Below are 22,682 nucleotides of genomic sequence, written 5' to 3' on the forward strand. Positions count from 1 at the left end.
CCCCATTTGCAGTAATTATAATAATAATTATTATTATTTACATTTATATAGCACTTCTCAGTACTCAAAGCACTTTGCAAACTCCATGCACAGAAGACCCGGGATGTGATGTGTTAACCAAATGCATCTCTGTCAGGAGAGTGCCCGTTAACTCATAACTAGAAGATGACATGAACTATTTTGCAAGCTACAGAAATGATAGATTTTAGGAGCTGGCAAACTGTGCTGAGCAGATGCAGTGATGTTCTTCATTTTTATTTGGACAGTAGACCTATCAGGTAAACTTCATTTTAGTATATGATGTTAGATATTTACACTCCATTAACCTACTGTATGAATGTAACTTCTCTTTAGTTTATCTCAAATCACGTTTCTGCTGTTATTTAGGAATGTCACAATACCAGAATGTTTAGATTCAATACCAATACCAATGGCAGTGAAAATCTAAATACCTGTTCGACCCTATGGCAAAAACAGAAATCCCATTTAACTGTTTTTATTTAAATGTACCTCCATTATTCAATTGAATAATATTGGGCTTTTTATGTAATACTAGCAAAATACCCGCGCTTCGCAGCGGCGAAGTACTGCCTTAACATTTTTATTAAGAAGAAAATTAAACCTTTTTAAACTAAGGGAAAATATACCAATAATTATTTGTTTAATGATCTCTTTGTATACCACATTGTGTGTTCGGCCGGCCCTCCGGTTGTAATATGACCAAGCGGTGCGCTGAGCTTACTCTTGAGCATGCAACATACAGTTGGCCATGTGAACAGTAATCTTGTTTCAAATCTCACAGCTTGGATTGCTGCTGTCATAATCGGATTGAGCTTCATGGTTTGTTTCAATTACGACAGTATTTGTAGGACTTGTGTTGAGGAGACATTCGGCATCTGTCAAGCGTTATAAGTATACAACCGGTTTCATCGATAACTTCACATCCAGCTTTTAAGAGTTTAAACATTCATAAACATCAAAGTGTCCACTGCTGAAATCGTCACCTGTGAATCTAAGATGTTTAAGAGGCATTGGCTGTTGTTGAAAGGTGTAAAATATTTGGCCATTTCGGTACACTTGAAAGCGACAACCAAACAATTCAGCGGCAGCAATCAACTCACATGCAGATCCATAGGTGAAGGGCTTAAGCATTTCACTCTTATAGTGCTCCTGTGTAGTATAATTATCTCCTGTACCGTCATCAGTTCACACCTTGAACCTGTCCCAGTCATTCAATACATAAGACACAATATCAAGAGTGAGCCTGATATGGCCGTGCAATACAGTGGGATGCAAAAGTTTGGGCAACCTTGTTAATAGTCATTATTTTCCTGTATAAATGTTGGTTGTTAAGATAAAAAATGTCAGTTAAATATATCATATAGGAGACACACACAGTGATATTTGAGAAGTGAAAAGATGTTTATTGGATTTACAGAAAGTGTGCAATAATTGTTCAAACAAAATCAAGCAGGTGCATAAATTTGGGCACCACAAAAAAGAAATGAAATCAATATTTAGTAGATCCGCCTTTTGCAGAAATTACAGCCTCTAAACACTTCCTGTATATTCCAATGAGAGTCTGGATTGTGGTTGAAGGTATTTTGGAGCATTCCTCTTTACAAAACATCTCTAGTTCATTCAGGTTTGATGACTTCCGAGCATGGACAGCTCTCTTTAACTCACACCACAGATTTTCAGTTATATTCAGGTCTGGGGACTGAGATGGCCATTCCCGAACGTTGTACTTGTTCCTCTGCATGAATGCCTTAGTGGATGTTGAGCAGTGTTTTGGGTCGGTGTCTTGTTGAAAGATCCAGCCCTGGCGCAGCTTTAGCTTTGTCACTGATTCCTGGACATTGGTCTCCAGAATCTGCTGATACTGAGTGGAATCCATGTGTCCCTCAACTTTGACAAGATTCCCAGTCCCTGCACTGGCCACACAGCCCCACAGCATGATGGAACCATCACCATATTTTACTGTAGGTAGCAGGTGTTTTTCTTGGAATGCTGTGTTCTTTTTCCTCCATGCATAACGCCCCTTGTTATGCCCAAATAAGTCAATTGTAGTTTCATCAGTCCACAGCACCTTATTTGAAAATGAAGCTGGCTTGTCCAAATGTGCTTGAGCATATCTCAAGCGGCTATGTTTATGCTGTGGGCGGAGAAAAGGCTTCCTCTGCATCACTGTCGCATACAGCATCTCCTTGTGTAAAGTGCGCCGAATGGTTGAATGATGCACAGTGACTCCATCTGCTGCAAGATGATGTTGTAGGTCTTGGATGCTGGTCTGTGGGTTGACTCTGACTGTTCTCACCATTCGTCACTTCTGTCTATCCAAAATCTTTCTTGGTCTGCCACTTCGAGCCTTAAATTGAACTGAGCCTGTGGTCTTCCATTTCCTCAATATGTTCCTAACTGTGGAAACAGACAGCTTAAATCTCTGGGACAGCTTTCTGTATCCTTCCCCTAAACCATGATGGTGAACAATCTTTGTCTTCAGGTCATTTGAGAGTTGTTTTGTGACCCCCATGTTGCTACTCTTCAGAGACCATTAAAGGAGGAGGGAAACTTACAGTTGACCTCCTTAAATACTCTTTCTCATTTTAGAATTCACCTTTGTATGTAGGTCAGGGGTCACTGAGCTTACCAAGCCAATTTGAGTTCCAATAATTAGTTCTAAAAGTTATAAATAAATAAATAAAATGACAACGGTGCCCAAATTTATGCACCTGCCTGATTTTGTTTGAACAATTATTGCACATTTTCTGTAAATCCAATAAACTTCATTTTACTTCTCAAATATCACTGTGTTTGTCTCCTATATGATATATTTAACTGACATTTTTTATTGTAACAACCAACGATTTATACAGGAAAATAATGACTATTAACAAGGTTACCCAAACTTTTGCATTCCACTGTATTTAACAAAGAGAATGGAAAAGGTAGGTACCATCTCCGGGCATGGAAACCACTCGGTAAGTGACAGTTATTTGATCGATGGTGATCACCTATCAATAGACAAGTTAATTGGGGTACGGTTGGAATGAAAAAGGAAATGGGTACCTAAATAATGTAAGGCAAGTCTAAAATACCTACACATTATCTATAATCGTAATAAATGAACAATAAAACATCAGAGAAGCTGTGGATTAAATAAAAAGGCTGTAGTTATCAGCAGGGAGACGTGAATCCCGTGGCGAAGCAAGGAAGGGAATGTAGAGACAGGAGCGACGGACGGCCATATATAGGCAGGCAGCCAACATAGTGGGAGGCGTTGGGATGGGGGACCCAACGCCGCCTCACACGGTGACCGAGCTGCAGGCTATGGATGTATATATGTACGTAAGTAGGATTCAGTTAGCATTGGGAACCCGCGTACCAAATTTCTTGAAGATGGGCCCATTAGTAACAAAAACCGTTGAAAAGTTCAGTATGTTAGCCGACGGTGGCATCATACCACCAAAATAAGTATGTACATTGGTTTTGGTTAGCCAAGGGAAGCCGCCTACCAAATTTCGTGAAGATGGGGCCATAAATAAGAAAGTTCAACATGGCGGACGTTGTCGACCGTTATGACCGTTACGAGTAGAATTTCGAAAGGAAACCTGCTTAACTTTTGTAAGTAAGCTGTAAGGAATGAGCCTGCCAAATTTCAGCCTTCTACCTACACGGGAAGTTGGAGAATTAGTGACATTGAAAACTTCAATATGGTGGCCGACATTGGCATTATACCACTGAAATAAGTACAGTGGTAACTCGGTATATGTCTGCTTTGGAATAAGTCCAACTTGGTATACGTCCTGTTTAGAGGCAAAATATTTTGTTTGGTATATGACCTTTGTTTGGAATATGACACGTGTGCTAGAACAACACGTGTGGTATACCGGGCGCGCGCCTTCAAAAAAACAAAGGGCCAAGTTTTAACCTGTACAGTAATCCCTCGCTATATCGCGCTTCGACTTTCGCAGCTTCACTCTATCGTGGATTTTATATGAAAGCATAACTAAATATATAACGTGGATTTTTCGCTCTGCGGTGGGTTGGCACCCTGCCCAGGATTGGTTCCTGCCTTGTGCCCTGTGTTGGCTGGGGTTGGCTCCAGCAGACCCCCGTGACCCTGTATTCGGATTCAGCGTGTTGGAAAATGGATGGATGGATGGATTTCTCGCTGCTTCGCGGGTTCTGCGGACAATGTGTCTTTTTCCTTCCTGTACATGCTTCCTCAGTTGGTTTGCCCAGTTGATTTCATACAAGGGACGCTATTGGCGAATGACTAAGAAGCTAACCAATCAGAGCACGCAGTTTAGTTCTTGCGTGCTGAATGCAGTGTTAACCAGGAAGTCTCGTCTCGCTCATTTAGCATCAACGTGTTTCGGTGTGTAAAGAGTTGTGCTCTTTTGTGTTTATCTTTGTGCATAGTCAAGCCCTTCATTATGGCTCCAAAACGATCTGTTACTGCTTCAGGGGCCGTGCCCAAGTGCAAACGGAAGATGTTAACGATTGCCGAAAAGGTAAACGTTTTGGATTTGTTGAAGGCTACGATTCTTTTTATTTAAAATGTAGGAAAGTTATATAAGATCTACGGCCGCAGTGTCCTTTTAACCAGGGTGCAAAACGAGTTGTAAGTGGATGTAATAAGGCAGTAGTCTGGATGGAATCTGCTTTAGGGATTTGGATTGAAGACTGCCAGAAGAAGAACAACAGCAGTGCTACACAATCGCCTGAAGTGGCTCCTTTGGAAGAGCTGTAACGCTCTCCTTTGTTGTGCAGTAAAATTAAACTCATTGTTATCGGACAAGTCATTTTCATTTATTTCATCTAATTGCTTTTGTATTTATGTATTTTAGTATTAAGCACTGTTTAAATTATTTTATACAACCCCATTAATGTATAATATGCCAATAACAATAGGATTTTTTTTTTCCATGGGAACGAATTAAACATTTTCCCATTATTTCTTATGGGAAAAATTCGTTTGGTATAAGTGCTGTTTGGTAGAAGTCCAAGGATCTGAAATGGATTAAGGACGTATACCAAGGTACCACTGTACGTACATTGGTGTCGGTTAGCGCAGGGAAGCCGCCTACCAACTGGACGTTGTTGACCGTTACGCATAGAATTTCGAAATGAAACCTACTTAACTTTTGTAAGTAAGCTATAAGGAATAAGCCTGCCAAATTTCAGCCTTCTACCTACACGGGAAGTTGGAGAATTAGTGATGTTGGAAAGTTCAATATGGCGGCAACAGTGGCGTCATACCATCGAAATAAGTACGTACGTCGGTTTCGGGTAGCGCAGGGAAGCCACCTACCAAATTTAGTGAAGATGGGGCCATAAATAAGAAAGTTCAACATGGCGGACATTGTTGACCATTATGACCGTTACGTGTAGAATTTCAAAATGAAACCTGCTTAACTTTTGTAAGTAAGCTCTAAGGAACAAGCCTGCCAAATTTCAGCCTTCTACCTACTCGGGAAGTTGGAGAATTAGTGAGTAAGGGAGGGCTTTGCCTTTTATTAGTATAGATAATTTATAATATATAAATATATCAGTAACAACAGCTTTAAAATACTGGTGTATCCATCAGATATTTACCCAACTATCATTTAAGAAAACTAGTATTGGCATTCATAAATGCTAATACTAGATTTTCTGTAGATGGGTTATGTAAACAATTATGATGACTTTCAAGGGGGATTTAATACTTTTGCACACAGCTGTACTTTTATAAGTAGGCCCAAGCTATGCAAAAATTATGGTCTTCATACCCTCTTACAAATAAATAACTGGTTAAGCCATCAGAATGTAAATATTTTATTCTATGTATAAAAGCATATATAATATATCATCCATTTTCCAACCCGCTGAATCCGAACACAGGGTCACGGGGGTCCGCTGGAGCCATTCCCAGCCAACTCAGGGCACAAGGCAGGATCCAATCCCGAATCTGTCTATCTATATCTATATCTATATATATCTCTATATCTCGATATCTCTATATCTATACTAATAAAAGGCAAAGCCCTCACTGACTAACTTACTGACTGACTCATCACTAATTCTCCAACTTCCCGTATAGGTAGAAGGCTGAAATTTGGCAGGCTCATTCCTCACAGCTTCCTTACAAAAGTTGGGCAGGTTTCATTTAGAAATTCTACGCGTAATGGTCATAACGGGAAGCTATTTTTCTGCATATACTGTAATGGAGTTGAGCTCGAAAGCCATGGGGGGTTTTGTGTGACATCATCACGCCTCCCACGTAATCACGCAGTACATAGAAAACCAGGAAGAGCTCCAAAAACCGCTGAAGAAAAACATACATTATATAATTAAGAAGGCAGCGAAACAATTAGAAGCGAGCGAGTGACATATAAAACCATATTCAGCGGCTCACGTGAACTGACGCAGTGCGCAGACAAAAAGCAACAGTGCCAAAGAGTGCTGAACAAAAACCGAATTACACTGCTACACTGAAATAGACAAACCACACGCCGTGGCGCAATAGTAGAGGCTTCGCCTCTATCGCCGACCTCTGAGGTTCGATTCCCGAGAGGGGATGCACTGAGTGTGTACGTGTGCTTCCCGATTCATTTTAGCCTCGCATCCCCTTGGTTTGAGACGTATGAAAAAATATGCGGTTAACGCAGAAAGACAGATCACCAATTGAAGCTTTATGAATAATGGATACTTTATTCGCGATCAATGATTGTTTTGGTAAAGCCATACTCAGTGTATTCATTAGATGAACGGTAAAAAAGTAAGAATGAGGGGAGGGTAAGGCACGCAAGCAAAATCACAATAGCACGCAGGCTCGATGTACTGTAGTGTGAGTCAACTCGATCTGAATTGCGCAATCACATTTGAAAAAATATATCTTTTCAAGTTCTATTTAGTCCATATGTGTCAAACTCAAGGCCCGCAGGCCACATCCTGCCCTGTGTGTAATTATATCCGGCCCGCGAGATCATTTTATATATTATTGTTATTAATGGCCCGGGGATATGAAGTGCTGGTAACACAATAAACTACAGATCCCATAATGCAGGGCTTCAGCTGCCTTGCCGAACACTTACCGCGTTAATCAAGTCTAGCTTTTGATGCTGCAAGTTATTGCGAAGCTAGCCCACACGATGCCAAAGAGAAAAAGGTGATTCTGAACATAGCCTTTAAAAACCGATGGGAGGCTGAGTATATGTTTACTGACATTGCCGGTAAACCCGTGTGTCTCATTTGTGGAGCTAATGTGGCTGTAATTACAGAATCTAATCTAAGACGGCACTATGAGACAAAACATCAAGATAACCTGAAAGACCTGAATGCAATGCACAAGATACAGAAAGCAGAAGAGTTAAAGAAGAATCTGACACTTCAGCAGACGTTTTTACCCGTGCAAAATCACAAAGTGATTTCAAGTGAAGCTACTTTTATGGGAGACTCAAATGCACCAGTGTAACTTGCCCCACTTTCCCTGTTGCCAAGTAATGTTGAACATAGTCGGCACTACGGTTTTCACAAATACGCACTTTGCTGATAAACTGAGCGCACTGAGTTTGCACGGCGCTTTGGTGACTTTGAAGAACAAAAAAAGTCCGTCTACATGCGGCTCGAACCTTGTGCATGTTTGGTAGCACATATCTGTGTGAGAAGCTCTTCTCAGTGATGAAGACTAACAAAACAGCACACAGGAGTCAGCCTCACTGATGAGCACCTGCAATCCATCCTGAGAATCTCCACAACACAGAACCTCACACCAAACAGAAACGAACCTGTTGCCAAAAAAAGATGCCAGGCGTCCAGCTCTAAAATGACATATGAGCAAAGACAACTGAATGATTTGATTTGTTATTGCTGAAAGGAACACATTTTATTTATATTTCCAGGTTTTGTTATGCAGCATGTTCATATTTGAATTTGTATAATTTTGACAGGATATATTTTTATGGAGAGCAAAATCTTTTGGGATATTTAAAATCTAAGTTTATTTTTATATAAAATTACATAAGAGTAAAGAAATTTGAATGTTTGTTCTTTTAACGCTTACTTTATTTCTAACTTGTATAATTTAGACAGGATATATTTTTATGGAGAGCAAAATATTATAAGTTGTTTAAGGTTTGAGTTGGTTTATTCCGGAATAATATTCTGCCGACTAAATATAAATTCCTTCTATTTAAAATTTAAATAGAACTTGAACAGATACGATAGTTCATAATATCCAGGCAGACTTGCACGTAAGAGCGGGAGTCATCCGTTTTAACAAACAGCGTATTGCACTGATAATGAAATAGCCTGCCCATTTAATTATTTAGGAATAGATAAATAAATTAAGATTTTGTACAAATAATGTTTTCATTTTTCTTCCTTCATGGATTCTGGCACCCCAGAAACAGTTGCTCGCACCCAAAGACTATATATATATATATATATATATATATATATATATATATATATATATATATATAAATATATATATATAGCAAGAGCCAAGAGAGAAGTAGTGTGTTAAAGAAGCAATGAAAAGAAAAGGAAACATTTTGAAAATAACGTAACATGATTGTCAATGTAATTGTTTTGTCACTGTTGTGAGTGATGAGTGTTGTTGTCATATATATATATATATATATATATATATATATTTACACACACACACATAAACATATATATATATATACATATCTATACATATACACATATATATATACATATATATCTACATATATACACATACATATATACACACACATAAATACATACACACATACATACATACACACACATATATACACACAAATACATATATATATATATATACACACACACATATATAAACATATATATACATATACATACATATCTACATATATACACACACAGCTATTTCAGTATCAGTGCAATACGCTGCTTGTTAAAACGGATAACTCCGCTCTTACGTGCAAGTCTGCGTGGATATTATGAACTATCGTATTTGTTCAAGTTCTATTTAAATTTTAAATAGAAGGAATTTTTATTTAGTCGACAGAAATATCTTTGGTAGGAATGGTAAAACAGACAGGAATATTATTCGTGAATAAATCAACTCAAACCTTAAACAACTTATAATATTTTGCTCTCCATAAAAATATATCCTGTCTAAATTATACAAGTTAGAAATAAAGTAAACGTTAAAAGAACAAACATTCAAATTTCTTTACTCTTATGTAATTTTATATAAAAATAAACTTAGATTTTAAATATCCCAAAAGATTTTGCTCTCCATAAAAATATATCCTGTCAAAATTATACAAATTCAAATATGAACATGCTGCATAACAAAACCTAGAAATATAAATAAAATGTGTTCCTTTCAGCAATAACAAATCAAATCATTCAGTTGTCTTTGCTCATATGTCATTTTAGAGCTGGACGCCTGGCATCTTTTTGGCCACAGGTTCGTTTATGTTTGGTGTGAGGTTCTGTGTTGTGGAGATTCTCAGGATGGATTGCAGGTGCTCATCAGTGAGGCGACTCCTGTGTGCTGTTTTGTTAGTCTTTATCACTGAGAAGAGCTTCTCACACAGATATGTGCTACCAAACATGCACAAGGTTCGAGCCGCATGTAGACGGACTTTTTGTTCTTCAAAGTCACCAAAGCGCCGTGCAAACTCAGTGCGCCAGTTTATCAGCAAAGTGCGATTTGGGAACACCGTAGTGACGACTTGGTTTAACATTACTTGGCAACAGGGAAAGTGGGGCAAGTGCACTGGTGCATTTGTGTCTCCCATAAAAGCAGCTTCACTTGAAATCACTTTGTGATTGTGCACGGGTTAAAACGTCCGCTGAAGTGTCAGATTCTTATTTAATTATGCTGCTTTCTGTATCTTCTGCATTGCATTCAGGTTAACCTGATGTTTTGTCTCATAGTGCCGTCTTAGATTAAATTCTGTAATTACAGCCACATTAGCTCCACAAATGAGACACACGGGTTCAGTAAACATATACTCAGCCTCCCATCGGTTTTAAAGGCTCTATTTTCAGAATCAACTTTTCTCTTCAGCATCGGTGAGCTAGCTTCGCAATAACTTGATTAACTTGATTAAGTGTTGGCAAGGCAGCTGAAGCGCTGCATTATGGGATCTGTAGTTTATTGTGTTACCAGCGCTTCATATACCCGGCTTTAATAACAATAATACAGTATATAAAATGATCTCGGGCCGGATATAATTACACTGGGCGGATGTGGCCCGTGCCCTTGAGTTTGACACATATGGACTAAATAGAACTTGAAAAGATATATTTTTTCAAATGTGATCGCAATTCAGATAGAGTTGACGCAAGACTACAGCCTGCATGCCTCAATAAGTCATCCTCCCTCGCTCTTACTTTTTACCGCTCATCTAATGAATACACTGAGTATGGCTTTACCAAAACAATCATTGATGGCTAATAAAGTATCCATTATTCGAGTATGTAGATCGGGTTATATATATACATATATATATATATACCCGCCATATGCAGCGAGAAGTAGTGTGTTAAAAAGCTAGAAAAGAAAAGGGAACATTTTAAAAATAACGTAACATGACTGTCAATATACAGTATTTGTTTTGTGAGTGTTACTGAGTGTTGCTGTCATCAAGGATTTGATTATCATTATTTCTTTCAATCAGGTTCGTATTTGTAGGATGTGTTGTGTTCAAGTTACATTCCGTGTTTGTCAATCGCTGTAAAGATGACAGGTTTCATTCATCGATTCGCTTCTTACTGCATCAATAAACAGCTCGCCTTCTTCTTTATCTGAGACCTGACACACTGCATGCACATTTTTTTTTACACTGTCTTCCTTTAGCGGACATTGACTTTTTCCAACGTGTGCTTTGTTTTGGATTTATGAATATGCTTGTATGTATCAGACGCTTCATATTTTTGCTGCCTTTTCAATTGTGTAATTCGGTTTTGTTCAGCTCTTTGGAACTGTTGCTTTTATCTGTGCACTGCGCCAGTTCACGGAGCACTTCGTGTACATGCATCGAAGGTTCCCAGCTGTGCTGGTGCCATCTCGCTATGTCCATGGCTGTATTTAATGTTACCTTAGTCCTGGCACTTAAAACTTTCTCTCGCAGTTTCGCTGAGTTTGTGTCAAACACCACCCTGACCATCTCATCTTCCTCTGCATAAGCACAGTCCTTCACCCGTGAATATTTAGTGGAGTTTGCTATTGATTGCCGCTGACGGACGGCCTTATATGGGCAGGCACTAAATTACAAACGCCAGCGGCAGCCTGTCTATGAACTTAATTTAAAGTGTAGGTTTACATCGTGCTTTGTTTCCGAAGTAGCAGAACTCATGAATATGGTTGTATATGTCACTCGCTCGCTTCTTATTGTTTCGCTGCCTTCTCAATTATATAATGCATGTTTTCTTCAGCGCTTTTTTAGGTCTTCCTGGTTTTCTATGTACTGCGTGATTACGTGGGAGGCGTGATGATGTCACACGAAACTCCGCCCACGGCGTTGAAGCTCATCTCCATTACAGTAAATGGAGAAAACTGCTTCCAGTTATGACCATTACGCGTAGAATTTCGATATAAAACCTGCCCAACTTTTGTAAGGAAGCTGTAAGGAATGAACCTGCCAAATTTCAGCCTTCCACCCACACGGGAAGTTGGAGAATTAGTGATGAGTGAGTGAGTGAGTGAGTGAGGGCTTTGCCTTTTATTAGTATAGATATATATATATATATGTGTGTGTGTATATGTATATATGTAGATATGTATTTATATATATATATGTTTATATATGTGTGTGTGTGTGTGTGTATATATATGTATATATATATGACAGCAACACTCATCACTCACAACAGTGACAAAACAATTACATTGACAATCATGTTACGTTATTTTCAAAATGTTTCCTTTTCTTTTCATTTCTTCTTTAACACACTACTTCTCCGCTGCAGTAAGCGCGGGTATTTTGCTATATATATATATATGTGCTAGCAACACTCATGACAACAATTACATTCTCAATCATGTTATGTTATTTTTAAAATGTTTCCTTTTCTTTTTACTTCCATGCGGCTGGTATTCTGTTAGTTATATATATATATATATATATATATATATATATATATATATATATATATATATATATATATATATATATATATAGTGGAGGACTGCCGGCTTCTCATGCCGGTCCTCCTCCCCAGGCCACCAGGAGGAGCTCTCCCGACAGCATGATAGTGCCCTGAGGTCCAGCAGGGCCTTATGGACTTTGTAGTATCTATACACAGCCCTGCTGGATACCTTGGGGACCACCAGGAGTCGATATGCGCCATGCTTATGACCTGGTAGTACGTCACGGTCACGTGAAGGGAAGGAACGACGTGCTCCCGGGTTGAAGTAAAGGCCTGATTGCCCTGACCCGGAAGGAATAAGGAACTGTGGACTGTTGGGACAGGAACACCTCCGGGTCAGGGGCTATAAAAGGACTCTGTCCAGACACTGAGCTGAGCTGGGAGGTAGAGGAGCAAGTGTCTGGGCGAGGACGAGAGTTTATGGTGATTTATTGTGAGTTTATGAGTAGTGTGGAAGGTGCTTGGTGCACTGTAAAAAAAAGAATAATAATTTGATAACCGCAGACCATGAGTAGCGGTTGTCAAAGCACCGTGTGCCCGAGAAGAGGGTGGGGCACGATGACCGAATGGTCGGGGAATGGAGCAAACAGCCCGGGGGAATGCGCGTGACTTGGCTTTCCGGGGCAGTGCAGCCCTCCAGAACCCGACCGGTCTTAAGTGCAGGGAAGCGCCGATCGCGCCGGTGCAGCTGAACAGTGCTGTTGATCGGAGCGATGCGGTGCTAATGACGCCGTTTACTAGTAAGCGGAAGGTAACGGGGGTGCGGACAGCAAAGAGGCTGTCTTCTTTCCATAGGGAGCCTCAGGCTGAGCACAAGCCCCAGATCAAGCGGGAGATCCCCAGAAGAAAAGGTGGGTCTCCTGACATAATGGAGAGAAGGCGTGAGGGCAGCGCAGCGGCCGTAATGCCCTCCTTAGCAGATAAATGGGCGGAGACAACACTAACGGAGTTCCCCAGGTGTTTTTGGTCTCGCAGAGGGAGGCAACCAGGAGGACTTCGCCGGTGCTACAACTGCCGGTAGCCGGGCCACGAGTGGCGCCATTGTCCCCAGGGAGCCAGGAGGTATACCGTTCCCCCAAGGTTCGCTCGAGGACAGGGACAACGCAGCCAAGGTCCGGCTGATGCGTAGTCCTGAAGGACTTCCGTCCCAGAAGTCGTCGCTTTCCATGGAGGACTGCCGGCTTCTCATGCCGGTCCTCACCGCCAGGCCGCCAGGAGGAGCTCTCCCGAGAGCAGGATAGTGCCCCGAGGTCCAGCAGGGCCTTATGGACTTTGTAGTATTTATACACAGCCCTGCTGGATACCTTGGGGACCACCAGGAGTCGCTGTGGGGGGGCTTATGGGATCTTTTTCACCTTATGACCCGGGAGTACGTCAAGGTCACGTGACGGGAAGGAATGACATGCTCCCGGGTTGAAGTAAAGGCCTGATTGCCCTGACCCAGAAGGAATAAGGAACTGTGGACTGTTGGGACAGGAACACCTCCGGGTCAGGGGCTATAAAAGGATGATGGCTCAGTCCAGACACTGAGCTGAGCTGGGAGGTAGAGGAGCAAGTGTCTGGGCGAGGAGATGAGTTTATGGTGATTTATTGTGAGTTTGAGTAGTGTGGAAGGTGCTTGTGCACTGTAAAAAATAATAGAGTCTTGGACTTTTATCCGGTGTCTGGAGTTGTACCTGAGGGTTCAAGAGAGCACTAGCGCCCCCTACAGCCACAATGTGTGTGTGTATGTGTATATATATATATATATACTAGCTAAAATACTCAAGGTCAGAGCCGGAGAAGTACTGTGTTAAAGAAGCAATGAAAAAGAAAAGGAAATATTTTGAAAATAACGTAACATGATTGTCAATGTAATTGTTTTGTCACTGTTGTGAGTGATTCAAATTTCTTTACTCTTATGTAATTTTATATAAAAAATAAACTTAGATTTTAAATATCCCAAAAGATTTTGCTCTCCATAAAAATATATCCTGTCAAAATTATACAAATTCAAATATGAACATGCTGCATAACAAAACCTGGAAATATAAATAAAATGTGTTCCTTTCAGCAATAACAAATCAAATCATTCAGTTGTCTTTGCTCATATGTCATTTTAGAGCTGGACGCCTGGCATCTTTTTTGGCAACAGGTTCGTTTCTGTTTGGTGTGAGGTTCTGTGTTGTGGAGATTCTCAGGATGGATTGCAGGTGCTCATCAGTGAGGCGACTCCTGTGTGCTGTTTTGTTAGTCTTCATCACTGAGAAGAGCTTCTCACACAGATATGTGCTACCAAACATGCACAAGGTTCGAGCCGCATGTAGACAGACTTTTTTTGTTCTTCAAAGTCACCAAAGCGCCGTGCAAACTCAGTGCGCTCAGTTTATCAGCAAAGTGCGATTTGGGAACACCGTAGTGGCGACTTGGTTTAACATTACTTGGCAACAGGGAAAGTGGGGCAAGTTGCACTGGTGCATTTGTGTCTCCCATAAAAGCAGCTTCACTTGAAATCACTTTGTGATTGTGCACGGGTAAAAACGTTCGCTGAAGTGTCAGATTCTTATTTAATTATTCTGCTTTCTGTATCTTCTGCATTGCATTCAGGTTACCCTGATGTTTTGTCTCATAGTGCCGTCTTAGATTAAATTCTGTAATTACAGCCACATTAGCTCCACAAATGAGACACACGGGTTCAGTAAACATATACTCAGCCTCCCATCGGTTTTAAAGGCTCTATTTTCAGAATCAACTTTTCTCTTCAGCATCGTGTGAGCTAGCTTCGCAATAACTTGCAGCATCATAAGCTAGACTTGATTAACGCTAAGTGTTCGGCAAGGCAGCTGAAGCGCTGCATTATTAGCGCTGATCTGTAGTTTGTGTTACCTGCGCTTCATATACCCGGGCCATTAATAACAATAATACACTATATAAAATGATCTCGCGGGCGGATATAATTACGCCGGGCGGATGTGGCCCGCGCCCTTGAGTTTGACACATATGGACTAAATAGAACTTGAAAAGATATATTTTTTCAAATGTGATCGCGCAATTCAGATAGAGTTGGCGCACTACAGCCTGCATGCCTCAATAAGTCATCCTCCCTCATTCTTACTTTTTACCGTTCATCTAATGAATACACTGATTATGGCTTTACCAAAACAATCATTGATGGCGAATAAAGTATCCATTATTCGACTATGTAGATCGGGATATATATATACATATATATATACCCGCGTATCGCAGCGAGAGTAGTGTGTTAAAAAGCTAGAAAAGAAAAGGGAACATTTTAAAAATAGCGTAACATGACTGTCAATATACAGTATTTGTTTTGTGAGTGTTACTGAGTGTTGCTGTCATCAAGGATTTGATTATCATTATTTCTTTCAATCAGGTTCGTATTTGTAGGATGTGTTGTGTTCAAGTTACATTCCGTGTTTGTCAATCGTTGTAAAGATGACAGGTTTCATTCATCGATTCGTTTCTTACTGCATCAATAAACAGCTCGTCGTCTTCTTTATCTGAGACCTGACACACTGCATGCACGGGTTATCGGGACATTGACTTTTTCCAACGTGTGCTTTGTTTCCGCAGTAGCTGGATTTATGAATATGCTTGTATGTATCAGACGCTTCATATTTTTTGCTGCCTTTTCAATTGTGTAATTCGGTTTTGTTCAGCTCTTTGGAACTGTTGCTTTTATCTGTGCACTGCGTCAGTTCCGTGAGCCTTCGGTATACATGCATCGAAGATTCCCAGCTGTGCTGGTGCCATCTCGTGCTATGTCCATGGCTGTATTTAATGTTACCTTAGTCCTGGCACTTAAAACGTTCTCTCGCAGTTTCGCTGAGTTTGTGTCAAACACCACCCTGACCATCTCATCTTCCTCTCCATAAGCACAGTCCTTCACCCGTGAATATTTAGTGGCAGTTTGCTATTGGATTGCCGCTGACGGACGGCCTTATATGGGCAGGCTTTAAATTACAAACGCCAGCGGCAGCCTGTCTATGAACTTAAAGTTTAGGTTTGTATATGTCACTCGCTCGCTTCTTATTGTTTTGCTGCCTTCTCAATTATATAATGCATGTTTTCTTCAGCGCTTTTTGGAGGTCTTCCTGGTTTTCTATGTACTGCGTGATTACGTGGGAGGCGTGATGATGTCACACGAAACTCCGCCCCCACGGCGTTCAAGCTCATCTCCATTACAGTAAATGGAGAAAAACAGCTTCCAGTTATGACGCGTAGAATTTCGATATAAAACCTGCCCAACTTTTGTAAGGAAGCTGTAAGGAATTAACCTGCCAAATTTCAGCCTTCCACCCACACGGGAAGTTGGAGAATTAGTGATGAGTGAGTGAGTGAGTGAGTGAGGGCTTTGCCTTTTATTAATGTGTGTGTATATATATGTGTATATATATACTGTATATATATATATATATATATAAAAAACACAAGTGATAGTAGCTTTAAGTGTAATATTGTAATGCCGTTTATCTGGATAAGAAATGCAGAACTGCGCTGACTCTTAATGTAGCCTATTTACCAGTGAACCATAACTTTTTTTAAAAACATTAAAAAATTATAAGCAAGCTGTTTATAAACTAGGGCTGCAACTAATGATTATTTTGATAGTCGACTAATCGTTCAGTTTTTCTCCAATTAGTCACGATTATTTCATGCCTGACAAATTTCATGCCTGAGACCTATGGTTGCACATGCTGTTCTGGGCTCCAGTGCATGGGTAAACTCATCTGCTCATGTCTGTCCACCTGTGAATGTCACCCTGATGTCTCTGCATTAACACAATTAAAATTAATAATAATCAAATTAAAATAACAACCATTGAAACATATGAATTTAAAAATAATCAATGTTTTATATTAGTGTGACCCTCACAATAAAAAAGAAATTCATTAAACAATACAAACTAAAGTGCACATAGTCTTTAAACAAAAAAAAAGTGCATTTAACTTAACCAAAAATGGCCACTGCTGTGTCTTAAAGTCCAAAAGTTTAAACAAAGCTTCAGTACAAATAAAATAAAACAATAATGTATAGTTAATAAAAGATTCAGTTCATATATTCCTGATTGCAGTGCAGGAACGGGAGCATTTCGACATGCTCTGGTGTGAGGCTGGCTCTCTTCTTTGAGCCAATGTTCCCAGTTGCTGAGAAGAGATGCTCAGAGGGAGTAGAGGTAGCAGGAATACACAAGAATGATTTTGCAGACAGAGAAAGATGTTTTAATCATCATACTCTGAAGATAAAGTGTTGTAGTTTATCACATCATGTACTATATTATGCCAAAATAAAATATGTAACAAGCTAATTACTGATATACTCAAAACCACAAGTTACTTAATGTTAGTTAGAGGTGGCTTACTATTCATATGAGCTCAAAAATTATATACGAAAAAAGAAGAAAAAAAACTAGGACAGCTCAGCTACTCCTATTCACTCGTTTGCTATAGCTCCAAACACATTAGCAGACATCACTGAAATTATATTCACTTAACCCTTAAACCTTCGCAACTGGCTATAGACGGTTTCAGTGCAATTTGGAAGCGCGGCAAAGCCGAGTATATGCGGCGACATACATTCAGTGACATACATTCATTGAACTCTGCAACCGGCTAAAGTTGTTTCTCAGTGCAAATTGCTAGCACGCTGGGGGCAAGTAGTATATTCGGCGTCGTACATTCATTGAACCCCATAACTGGCTATATTTGCTTTACAGAGCAATTTGGCAGCACGCCTGAGCCGATCAATCAGTGTCGTACATTCGTTCAGCATCTAGTTCTTGAGCACTGCTGGCCCCGGCAGAACTGCAGCACCACTGTCTGCAGTTTTTCAGCCGCTGCACTAGACAAGCCTGCAGTCACCAGCGTTTACTTCTGTATGTCTGCGTGCAGCCAGTTTAAGCGCAGTTGGCGATGTGATTTACTGAATTTCAGGTTTAGTTGCACCTTCAATATATAATAATAGATTGTTGCAGTATTTTTTTTTTTTTATTTATAGTTTTTGCAGTTCATTTGCAGTGTGTAAAATTATCAGTGTTACAGTAATTGTGATGGTCTTTGCATGAAAAGAAAATGTGTTGTTAAAATTTCACATTTTCTTTGTGAATTGTGAAGTTTACTGAAAAAGTGAAGCTAAAAAGTATCTGGCGTCAGTGTTCTCCCCAGAAATTTTTTCCAGCCGGGTAGTACGAAAAGGTAGCCAGATGGGGCGGGACGGGGAAATTTGGTGGTGGGGAAAATTAAATGTGCACTATTTTTATTAGTTAATGATTATTAATTATTTTCCAAAGCTTAATATGGCTTTCTTTTTTAAGGTTTGACACTTGCGGCAGAATATTTTTATTACATTTTAAAAATAACCAATTCAGGATCCTGCAACCCTAACAAAAATTTTTAAATAACAATTGTTATGACATAAACCAAGAGGCACAAGTATTTTCGCTGTCGGGAAGAAAAGTAAAAACAATGAAAAAAAAAGGTATGGGAAACCTAATGATGAAAAATTAAAAAATATTCTTCAAAGCCAACTTGCATATGCAGAAGGTGTCTTCAGTTAAATATTTATTCTGCTTTTCTTCCTAGAGGCCCAGTTGTCTGATGCTTTCCCATAATCAAAGTCCCCAGGATCTGGGCCCCCCCAAGGAGATCACTCATCATACACTGTTGTAGTGACTGTACTGCAAAGTCATCAGACAGCCATCTAGTGTCACTGGCCATTTTCAGCTTAATCTGCAGAAAATTTTGAATTTCCGTTAAACCGGCCATCCTAACTGAAGAATTTAGGAAGAAATAGAATAGCTGCCTTAAGATGTTCAGTTTTCTTAAATAAGGTACAGTAGCTGCTGCTGGGGCACTTGCAAGGGCCAATTGGCAGTTTACACAGTGGCAGTTGACCAAGAGTCCAGATGTTTTATCTCTAAGCGGTTTTGCCACACCTTTCTGTTTCCCAATCATAACAGCCAATTCATCTGACCCTAGTCCAACCAGATTAGCGGTTTTCAAGCCTAGAGTGTCCATAGTCTCACTCAGTGTGTTGGTTATAGTCTCACTCAGTGTGTTGGTTATAGTCTCCGCTTTGCCGTCCATCATATTGCGGGTTCATACAAAACTAACTCTGACCTCTTTAGTGACCTGGCAAACATACTTCATGTAAATAATGAATTGTTTTACATCTGAGATATCTGTGGTTTCATCACACAGAATACTGAAAAACTTTTCTGTGTGTATATTTTTCAGTATGTTAGATTTAATTTCTGATGCTAAGACATCCAGCAGCTCTTGCATTATTCTTTCAGAGGTGTAATGTGCATTTTTACCAACATTGCGATGTTGTAAAAAGGAACAACTTATTTCTTTACAGTGTTCCAACAGGTTTTCAAACAACGTATGTGGCAACTCATTTTTTGCCAAACAATGCATGGATCTTAAAGCTCCCACAAAGGCACCTCTCTTAAGATATTTAACACAGATGTAGGTCTTTCAATTTGACCAATTCCAGTTTGCTCTTTCCTAAAAGCTCAGCAGAAGACTAAATGTGCGTTTTACATTTTTCATGGTCCAGCAAGCTTTCTTTTTGAATTCTTGTGCATGGCATGTGTTTCCAAGGTAACTCCATCCTTGGGGGGGGGCGTTTGTTTGAATATTTCCTGCACAATGAGCACCACATACCATTTTCTTTGACCATTAGCCAATTAAAATCTTTAAACCATTGTTTGTTTATGCCGGATAAGCGGTGATTAGATTTATCAATTGGCAGAGTGTGTGCTGAAGAGATTTCCCCTGATGGACCATCCTCTGCCACATGTGGAGCTGACGCCGCACATTTATTAGTTTGTGATGTCTCTTTTCTGAAATAACTGAGCAGTGTTGTTTTGTGAACACTTCTTTTGCTCATGTTGGTAAAACATTTGAAAAAAATGTAAAGTACCTATGAATAAGACTTTTGAGTGGGAAAGGGAGAGCCTGTTGGATATTCAGTTCACACTTGCAGTATGGCAAGTACGCATTCTCGACATTTACACTTTATTCTCGACGTTTCTACTTTATTCTCACCGTTTATCTCGGATTAAATTCAACATGACTTTATTCTCATAGATTGTCATTAAAGTAGAACATCGTAAACTAAACTTTATCTTAAAATGAATGTTTAATTTACTAGATTTTCTCAAACCCCGTCATAAGTTATGTAGCAACATGTCGACTTTATTCTCATCATATAGTTTTTTTTCTTCACTTTGTCCGTATTTTCGCTTCCGTAAAAAAACCCGCAGCAATTCAGTGACAAATCTTTTGCTCAGGACACAGTGTTTGCTGCAAGGATTTTGCAATATGGACGCAGGTCCAAATATGAGCAAATATAAGAACGGCAGATAGGGTCATTTTAAACAGGAACCACAGTGAGTGGTACAAGGATTTTTGCACACAGAACACACCTAATGCTTAAATAACTGTGTGCATACATATATATATATATATATATATATATATATATATATATATATATATATATATATATATATATATATATGTACTGTGCTATGTACTGTAAAAGAAGAGAGCTGCTGTACCCACAGTCGCACTATACAGACTGCGCTGATGCTGAGAACAGAGATATCAGTTTCTGATGCCTTTTTTCTGATATCTGTCAGGCTGGTTCCACTAGACTTTTTTTTATTTTATCAGTGCTCCTTTTGCCCGCCTACCTCCACATCCTCTTTGCTTGTGAAGTGCCGCTCCACTCCTGCTATTAGCATGTACTGCCCCGTCTCGCCTGCCCACCTCTCCATACTCCTTGCTACTGCATTAGGCTGCTACACTCCGCTATTACCATGTACAGCCCGCTCTCAAAACCCCACCTCCCCATACTCTTTGCTTGTGAAATGTGCTCCGCCTCATCCATGCTATTAGCTTTAGCAATATTTGCCCACCCGCCCGCTCGTCCCTTGCCATCTCTGCAGATCATTAGATCTGCCTGTGCCTGCAGATCTGCGGCTGTCATCTCACAATGTCATGTGAGATGACAGCTGGGCACTCAACTAAATTATCCGGGCGGAGTGCCCGGCTAAAAGACGCTAGGGAGAACACTGGGTGTCCAGGGGCGCATTAACCCCCAAGTATTTGTCGGTTTAAGGGTTAACTATCATTGTCGAAACCTTCATGTAAACATTATAGTACAAACATCAACGTTAGCACGTGACACTAACTTTACTCGGTAAAACTTACCACTCAAGAGACAATGTCGTTACAGCTCCAGGATGCTTGCATTTCCGATGCTTATGCATCATGGTGATGCTGCCATGAAAAGAAAGCTTCGCTTTGCATAATCTACATTCAGCTTTTTTTTCGTTTTCGGTGAAGTGTTCCCACACTTTAGAAAGTTTCTGTCTCAATTTTTTTCCATCTCCTTCCCCCTCCCCTATCTGACTCACCATTGCAACCATGTTTATTTTCCTCTACATTCTTCTTCTACTCAGACGTGCTTCTTTGTTGGTAGGACTTTGTGCAGTCTTGACAAACAATAACAAATTATACTGCCCCAGACTTTCATGTAGTGCATCGCAGTTACAAAAACCAATGTGGTTCTTTGTGACTGGAACCTCTATTGAAGGTTCTGTTTATGATGCGTCGACAATAAAAAATGTGCGTCGATGATTTTTTGTAGTTGACGTCGTCGATTACGTTGACTAATCGTTGCAGCCCTATTATAAACCTACCATTATTAAGGCTGTGGGAGACGACTTAACTTTTCTGTCCATACAAGTTTATCATTGTTACAAGTACTCCACCAATACTGAACAACATAACAATTTCCAGTGTAGTGCTCCTTTCTCTTCATTAATCTCCACCACATAAAATGCTCAAAGCTGCTTTTATTTGCATGGGTGCGGTCTTTGTGACTTTTGATGTTAGCAGCATTTGGAGAGCTGGGCACAGTAACAATAAGTTTCTGGCCAAAACAGTTAAGCCAAGGTCAGCCCAGTTGTCTTACAGCTGATATTATATTTGCTGAATTGTTTGTTGTAATGCAGGCAATTTTCTTCAAAGTATTAAGCATATCCTTTCTCCACTGTGCATGACTTTTCTTGATTGCATTTATGCATTTTTTTTCCACCTTAAACTGTTCCTGTAGGGGTCGCTAGCTCCCTAGGTGGACTAAGTTCTTTTTGTAATTGCGGCGTTTTAAGTAACCGAAAACTATATAAATATGATAATAAAAGGCGATACCTCTCCCATAGTGATACGCTGGTAAAAATCGCATAAGAGAAAATAACTTGGCTTTCTTTAATGACGATTTACGTGGCATTACAGACAGGAAGCCATAGCAAAACATTACCAAGGTGGGATCTTGATCTATATAGTCTGCTATTTTTCGTCGCTGCACTGGAAGGGTTTTCAGGACAGATGACGATATCACCCATCCGTCCATCGGCTTCAAAGAATTTGGTTGCTGTCCAAGTCTTATATACTGTACTGGTTCCTTCACGTGCAGGCCCTTACTTAGGTTCCAAACAAGGGAAGGAGAGGATTCCATTTCATCTCTAACAAACATAAATAGTA

At 39.9% G+C, this 22,682-nt stretch overlaps 1 protein-coding gene across 1 annotated transcript in view; it reads left to right on the plus strand.

Annotated features, from left to right (window-relative positions):
• pdcd6 (programmed cell death 6) overlaps window positions 1-22,682 on the plus strand; it is a 141,322-nt gene that overhangs the window by 59,643 nt on the left and 58,997 nt on the right. The window lies entirely within an intron of this gene.

The sequence above is a fragment of the Polypterus senegalus genome, chromosome 5 (assembly GCF_016835505.1).
Source record: "Polypterus senegalus isolate Bchr_013 chromosome 5, ASM1683550v1, whole genome shotgun sequence".
NCBI classification, from domain to species: domain Eukaryota; kingdom Metazoa; phylum Chordata; class Cladistia; order Polypteriformes; family Polypteridae; genus Polypterus; species Polypterus senegalus.